Source organism: Arachis stenosperma, chromosome 6 (genome assembly GCF_014773155.1).
Source record: "Arachis stenosperma cultivar V10309 chromosome 6, arast.V10309.gnm1.PFL2, whole genome shotgun sequence".
NCBI classification, from domain to species: Eukaryota; Viridiplantae; Streptophyta; class Magnoliopsida; order Fabales; family Fabaceae; genus Arachis; species Arachis stenosperma.
Window position 1 is genome coordinate 91410759 of NC_080382.1, and position 6954 is coordinate 91417712.

The window sequence follows — 6954 nt, forward strand, 5'->3', positions numbered from 1 at the left end:
CTTTGTCTCTGCTCCTGCTCATATGAAAGAGAAGAGAAAAAGAAAATGTGGAATCCTCTATGTCACAGTGTAGAGATTCCTTGAGGTGTCAGAGGAAAAGAAAAGTAGAAGAAGGAAGTAGAAGAATTCGAACTTAATTAGATAGAGTTCGAATTGTGCATTAAGAAAGAGTAGTACTCCATAAATAGAAGGATGTGGGAGGAGAGGAAGAAGATTTTCGAAAATTCAATTAAACAGATCTTGAAAGCATTTTGAAAAACATTTAATTGATTTTCGAAAATAAAAGTAAGAAAGAAATCAAGTGATTTTTGAAAAAGGAATTGAAATTAGAAATTAAAAAGATTTGATTGAAAACTATTTTAAAAAAAAAAAGATGATTAGTTTTAAAGAGATGTGATTGAGAAGATATGATTTGAAAACAATTTTAAAAGATTTGATTTTGAAAATTAGTGACTTGCCTAACAAGAAAAGATATGATTCAAACATTAAACCTTTCTCAACAGAAAAGGCAACAAATTTGAGATGTTCAATCAAATCATTAATTGTTAGTAAGTATCTTTGAAAAAGGAAAGAAATTGATTTTGAAAACATTTGATTGAAAAGATATGATTTGAAAAAGATTTGATTTTGAAAAACTTTGAAAACTTGAAAAAAATTGATTTGAAAACAAAATTCTCCCCCTAGCACCATCCTGGCGTTAAACGCCCAGAATGGTATACATTCTGGCGTTTAACGCCCAAAATGCACCCTTTTTGGGCGTTAAACGCCCAACCAGGTACCCTGGCTGGCGTTTAAACGCCAGTCTGTCTTCTTCACTGGGCATTTTTGAATGCTCATCTTTTTCTGTATAATTCCTCTGCAGCATGTTCTGAATCTTCAATTCTTGTATTATTGACTTGAAAAGACACACTTTAAAAAATTATTTTTGGATTTTTAATAATCAAAATGCAACAAGGATCAAATAACAATGCATGCAAGACACCAAACTTAGCAGTTTGTATACTACTGACACTATATGAGACACATAAACACTCAAGCCAAAAGAATTCAAAGATCAGAATAAAAAATCATCAAGAGTTACTTGAAGATCCGTAAGACACATGAATGAATGCATGCAATTGACACCAAACTTAAGATGAGACACTAGACTCAAGCAAGAAACATCAAATATTTTTGGTTTTTATGATTTTGTAATTTTTTTGTGTTTTTCGAAAATTAAGTGGAAAAAGATATCAAAATTCTTAATGAGAATTCCAGGAATCAGTGCAATGCTAGTCTAAGACTCCGGTCCAGGAATTAGACATGGCTTCACAGCCAGCCAAGCTTTCAAAGAAAGCTTCGGTCCAAAACACAAGACATGGCCAAAGGCCAGCCAAGCCTTAGCAGATCATTGCTCCAATAGCAAGATTGATAGAGATCAACAAGCTATTGTGATGATCAGTTGAAACCTCGGTCCAATAAGATTAGACATGGCTTCTCAGCCAGCCAGATTTCAACAAATCATCATGAAACTCTAGAATTCATCTTCAAGAATTTCGAAAAAAATAAATGCCTAATCTAAGCAACAAGATGAACCGTCAGTTGTCCATACACAAGAACAATCCCCGGCAACGGCGCCAAAAACTTGGTGCACGAAATTGTGATCAATACTTTTCAAAACATAAACAATCCCTAGTAATGGCTCCAAAGACTTGGTGCTCAATACCATGGCATAAACACAACTTCGCACAACTAACCAGCAAGTGCACTGGGTCGTCCAAGTAATAAACCTTACGCGAGTAAGGGTCGATCCCACGGAGATTGGTGGTATGAAGCAAGCTATGGTCATCTTGTAAATCTCAGTCAGGCAGACTCAAATGGGTATAGTGATGAACGAATAAAGCATAAAGATAAAGATAGAGATACTTATGTATATCATTGGTGTAAGAGCTTCAGACAAGCGTATGAAGATGCCTTCCCTTCCGTCTCTCTGCTTTCCTACAGTCTTCATCCAATCCTTCTTACTCCTTTCCATGGCAAGCTCGTGTAGGGTTTCACTGTTGTCAGCAGCTACCTCCCATCCTCTCAGTGAAAATACGTCCCTGATGCTCTGTCACAGCATAGGCTAATCATCTGTCGGTTCTCGTTCAGGCCGGAATAATATCCATTGATACTTTTGCGTCTGTCACTAACGCCCTAGCCTGCTAGGAGTTTGAAGCACGTCACAATCATTCAATCATTGAATCCTACTCAGAATACCACAGACAAGGTTAGACCTTCCGGATTCTCTTGAATGCCGCCATCAGTTCTTGCCTATACCACGAGGACTCTGATCTCACGGAATGGCTGGCTCGTTTGTCAGGCGAGCACTCGGTTGTCAGGCGATCAACCATGCATCGTGTATCAGTAATCCAAGAGATATTCACTAAGCCTCAGATGCTTGTAGAACAAGAGTGGTTGTCAGTCACCTTGTTCATGGGTGAGAATGATGATGGGCGTCAATCATCACCTTCATCAAGTTGAAGAACAAGTGATATCTTGGATAAAGAACAAGCGGAATTGAATAGAAGAACAATAGTAATTGCATTAATACTCGAGGTACAGCAGAGCTCCACACCTTAATCTATGGTGTGTAGAAACTCCACCGTTGAAAATACATAAGAACAAGGTCTAGGCATGGCCGAATGGCCAGCCTCCCAATGATCTAAGATAGCATAAAACGAAGATAGCTACCAAAAGTCCTAGATACAATAGTAAAAGGTCCTACTTATAGATAACTAGTAGCCTAAGGTGTACAAAGATGAGTAAATGACATAAAAATCCACTTCCGGGCCCACTTGGTGTGTGCTTGGGCTGAGCAATGAAGCATTTTCGTGTAGAGACTCTCCTTGGAGTTAAACGCCAGCTTTTATGCCAGTTTGGGCGTTTAACTCCCATTTAGGTGCCAGTTCCGGCGTTTAACGCTGGAATTTCTTGAGGTGAATTTGAACGCCGGTTTGGGCCATCAAATCTTGGGCAAAGTATGGACTATCATATATTGCTGGAAAGCCCAGGATGTCTACTTTCCAACGCCGTTGAGAGCGCGCCAATTGGGCTTCTGTAGCTCCAGAAAATCCACTTCGAGTGCAGGGAGGTCAGAATCCAACAGCATCTGCAGTCCTTTTGAGTCTCTGGATCAGATTTTTGCTCAGATCCCTCAATTTCAGCCAGAAAATACCTGAAATCACAGAAAAACACACAAACTCATAGTAAAGTCCAGAAAAGTGAATTTTAATTAAAAACTAATAAAAATATACTAAAAACTAACTAAAAGATATCAAAAACATACTAAAAACAATGCCAAAAAGCGTATAAATTATCCGCTCATCAATTGCACAGACCAAAAGGCATCCTCCTATAGGCAAACACGCCAGAAGGGCAGGTGAATGCTGTTTTCTCTTGGTCCTGAGGATCTACTGCAATTTGGTTGTAGCCTGAATAGCCATCCAAAAAGCAGTAGTAATCATGACCAGCTAGTCTTTCTAGCATTTGGTCTATGAATGGTAAAGGAAAATGATCCTTTCTGGTGGCTGTATTGAGCCTTCTGTAATCAATACACATGCGCCACCCTGTGACTGTCCTTGTAGGAACCAGTTCATTTTTTTCATTATGGACCACTGTCATGCCTCCTTTTTTGGGAACAACTTGGACAGGGCTCACCCAGGGGCTATCAGAAATAGGATAAATAATCCCAGCCTCTAATAATTTAGTGACCTCTTTCTGCACCACCTCCTTCATGGCTGGATTTAGCCTCCTCTGTGGTTGGACCACCGGTTTGGCATTATCCTCCAGCAGGATCTTATGCATGCATCTAGCTGGGCTAATGCCCTTAAGATCACTTATGGACCACCCAAGAGCTGTCTTGTGTGTCCTTAGCACTTGAATCAGTGCTTCCTCTTCCTGTGAATTTAAAGCAGAGCTTATAATCACTGGAAAAGTGTCACCCTCTCCCAGAAATGCATATTTCAGGGATGGTGGTAGTGGTTTGAGTTCAGGCTTAGGAGGCTTATCCTCTTCCTGAGGAATTTTCGAAAATTCCTTTGCTTCCTCTAGTTCTTCTTGATCAGGTTGAGCATCTTTGAAGATGTCTTCAAGCTCTGATTCTAGGCTTTCAGCGCCCATGCAGTCATTTGGTGTGTCTGGATGCTGCATAACTTTTACAGCATTCAACTTGAACTCATCCTCATTGACTCTCAAGGTTACTTCCCCCTTTTGTACATCAATGAGAGTTCGTCCAGTTGCTAGGAAAGGTCTTCCTAGAATGAGAGTTGCACTCTTGTGCTCCTCCATTTCCAGCACCACAAAGTCAGTTGGAAAGGCAAATGGCCCAACCTTGACAATCATGTCCTCTATTATGCCTGATGGGTGTTTAATGGAGCCATCAGCAAGTTGGAGGCATATCCTGGTTGGTTTGACTTCTCCAATCAACCCAAGCTTTCTGATAGTGGATGCAGGTATTAGATTGATGCTTGCTCCAAGATCACATAGGGCTGTCTTGGTGCAAGTGCCTTCTAATGTGCACGGTATCAGAAAGCTTCCAGGATCTTGAAGCTTTTCTGGTAAGCTTTTTAGAATGACTGCACTGCATTCTTCAGTGAGAAACACCTTTTCAGTTTCTCTTCAATCCTTCTTATGGCTTAAAATTTCTTTCATGAATTTAGCATAAGAAGGTATTTGCTCAAGTGCCTCTGCAAACGGAATCTTTATCTCAAGAGTCCTTAGATAGTCTGCAAAGCGGGCAAACTGCTTATCCTGTTCCGCTTTGCGGAGTTTCTGAGGATAAGGCATCTTGGCTTGATATTCTTCAACCTTGGATGCTGCAGGTTTATTCCTTACAGAAGTGGTTGAAGAAGCCTTGTTAGAGTGATAATTATCAGCACTCTCAGGTGTCTGATCTTCCCTTGGCGTTTGAACGCCGGGAAAGGGTGAAGTTTGGGCGTTAAACGCCAACTTCTCTTCCTTTTCTGGCGTTTGAACGCCAAAATTGGGCAAGGAATGGGCGTTTAATGCCAGCTTTCCTTCCCTTTCTGGCGTTTGAACGCCAATGACATTCCTCTCTGGGCTCTTACTGTCCTCAGAGAGATTTTGAACAGTAGTGTGCTTGTCCTCTGTCAATTGTTCCTTGTTTGGCTTTTTGTTCTTTTGAGCAGTGTTATTCAAGGTCTTCCCACTCCTCAATTGAACTGCTTGACATTTCTCTGTTATCTGTTTAGATATTTGCTGTTTTGCTTGATTTAACTGCAATTCTATGCTCTTATTAGCAACTTTAGTTTCATGGAGCATCTCCTTAAATTCTGCTAACTGTTCTGTCATCAGGAGTAGTTGTTGATTAAGCTCATTCATCTGTTCTTGAGGATTAGGATCAGTGACTAATGCCATGACTTCCTTCTTTGGAACGAACTCATTTCTAGAATATAGGTATTGGTTTCTAGCAACAGTGTCTATAAGCTCTTGAGCTTCTTCAATTGTCTTTCTCATGTGTATAGATCCACCAGCTGAGTGGTCTAAAGACATCTGAGCTTTTTCTGTAAGCCCATAGTAGAAAATGTCTAACTGAACCCACTCTGAAAACATTTCAGAGGGACATTTCCTTAGCATACCTCTATACCTTTCCCAGGCATTATAAAGGGATTCATTATCCTCTTGTTTAAAGCCTTGGATGTCCAGCCTTAGCTGTGTCATCCTCTTTGGAGGGTAAAAATGATTTAGGAATTTGTCTGACAACTGTTTCCATGTCTTTATGCTTGCTGTAGGTTGGTTATTTAACCACCTTTTAGCTTGATCTTTTACAGCAAATGGAAACAGTAATAGTCTGTAGACATCCTGATCCACCTCTTTAGCATGTACTGTGTTAGCAATTTGTAAAAATTGTGCCAGAAACTCAGTAGGTTCTTCCTGTGGAAGACCGGAATACTGGCAATTTTGCTGCACTATTATAATGAGTTGAGGGTTTAGCTCAAAGCTGCTTGCTTTGATGGGAGGTGTACAGATGCTACTCCCATATGCAGCTGTAATGGGGTTAGCATATGACCCCAGAGTCCTCTTGGACTGATTAATTCCACTTAAGTCCATAATGGACAAAAGGGAAATGATAATGATTGCAAAGAGATGAATTTTGTTTATTTTTATTATTTTTTTTTTGAAATATCCGAAAAAATTAAAATGAAATAAAATAAAATAAAATAAAAAAAATTCGAAAATCAAAAGGGAAATGAAATCAAAGCAATTGAGAACTGAATCAATTAGTAAAAGAGAAGATTTTGAAAACAGCAATTAAAAAGATATGATTGAAAAATTTTTATGAAAAAGATTTGATTTTTGATAAGAGGAAAGAGAAAAACACAAAAAGACACCAAACTTAAAATTTTTAGAAATCAAACACTAATTTTTTTCGAAAATTTTTAAAGAAAAAACACAAAGAGGACACCAAACTTAGAATTTTTATGAATCAAAAAGGGACTAAGAATATGCAAAAACGAAAATTTTAAAAGAAAAATAAAAGCATGCAATTGACACCAAACTTAGAATATGAAACTAGACTCAACTAAAAGACTCTAAACCAACAAAAATAGTCCTAATCTAAGCAACAAGATAAGCCGTCAGTTGTCCAAACTCGAACAATCCCCGGCAACGGCGCCAAAAACTTGGTGCACGAAATTGCAATCATACTTTTGCAATCCCGCACAACTGACCAGCAAGTGCACTGGGTCGTCCAAGTAATACCTTGCGTGAGCAAGGGTCGATCCCACGGAGATTGTCGGCTTGAAGCAAGCTATGGTTATCTTGTAAATCTTAGTCAGGATATCAGAAATTATCAGGATTGATTGTAAAAAGCAAAAGAACATGAAATTGTTACTTGTTTTGCAGTAATGGAGAATAGGCTGAGGTTTGGAGATGCTCCATCTTCTGAATCTCTGCTTTCCTACTGTCTTCTTC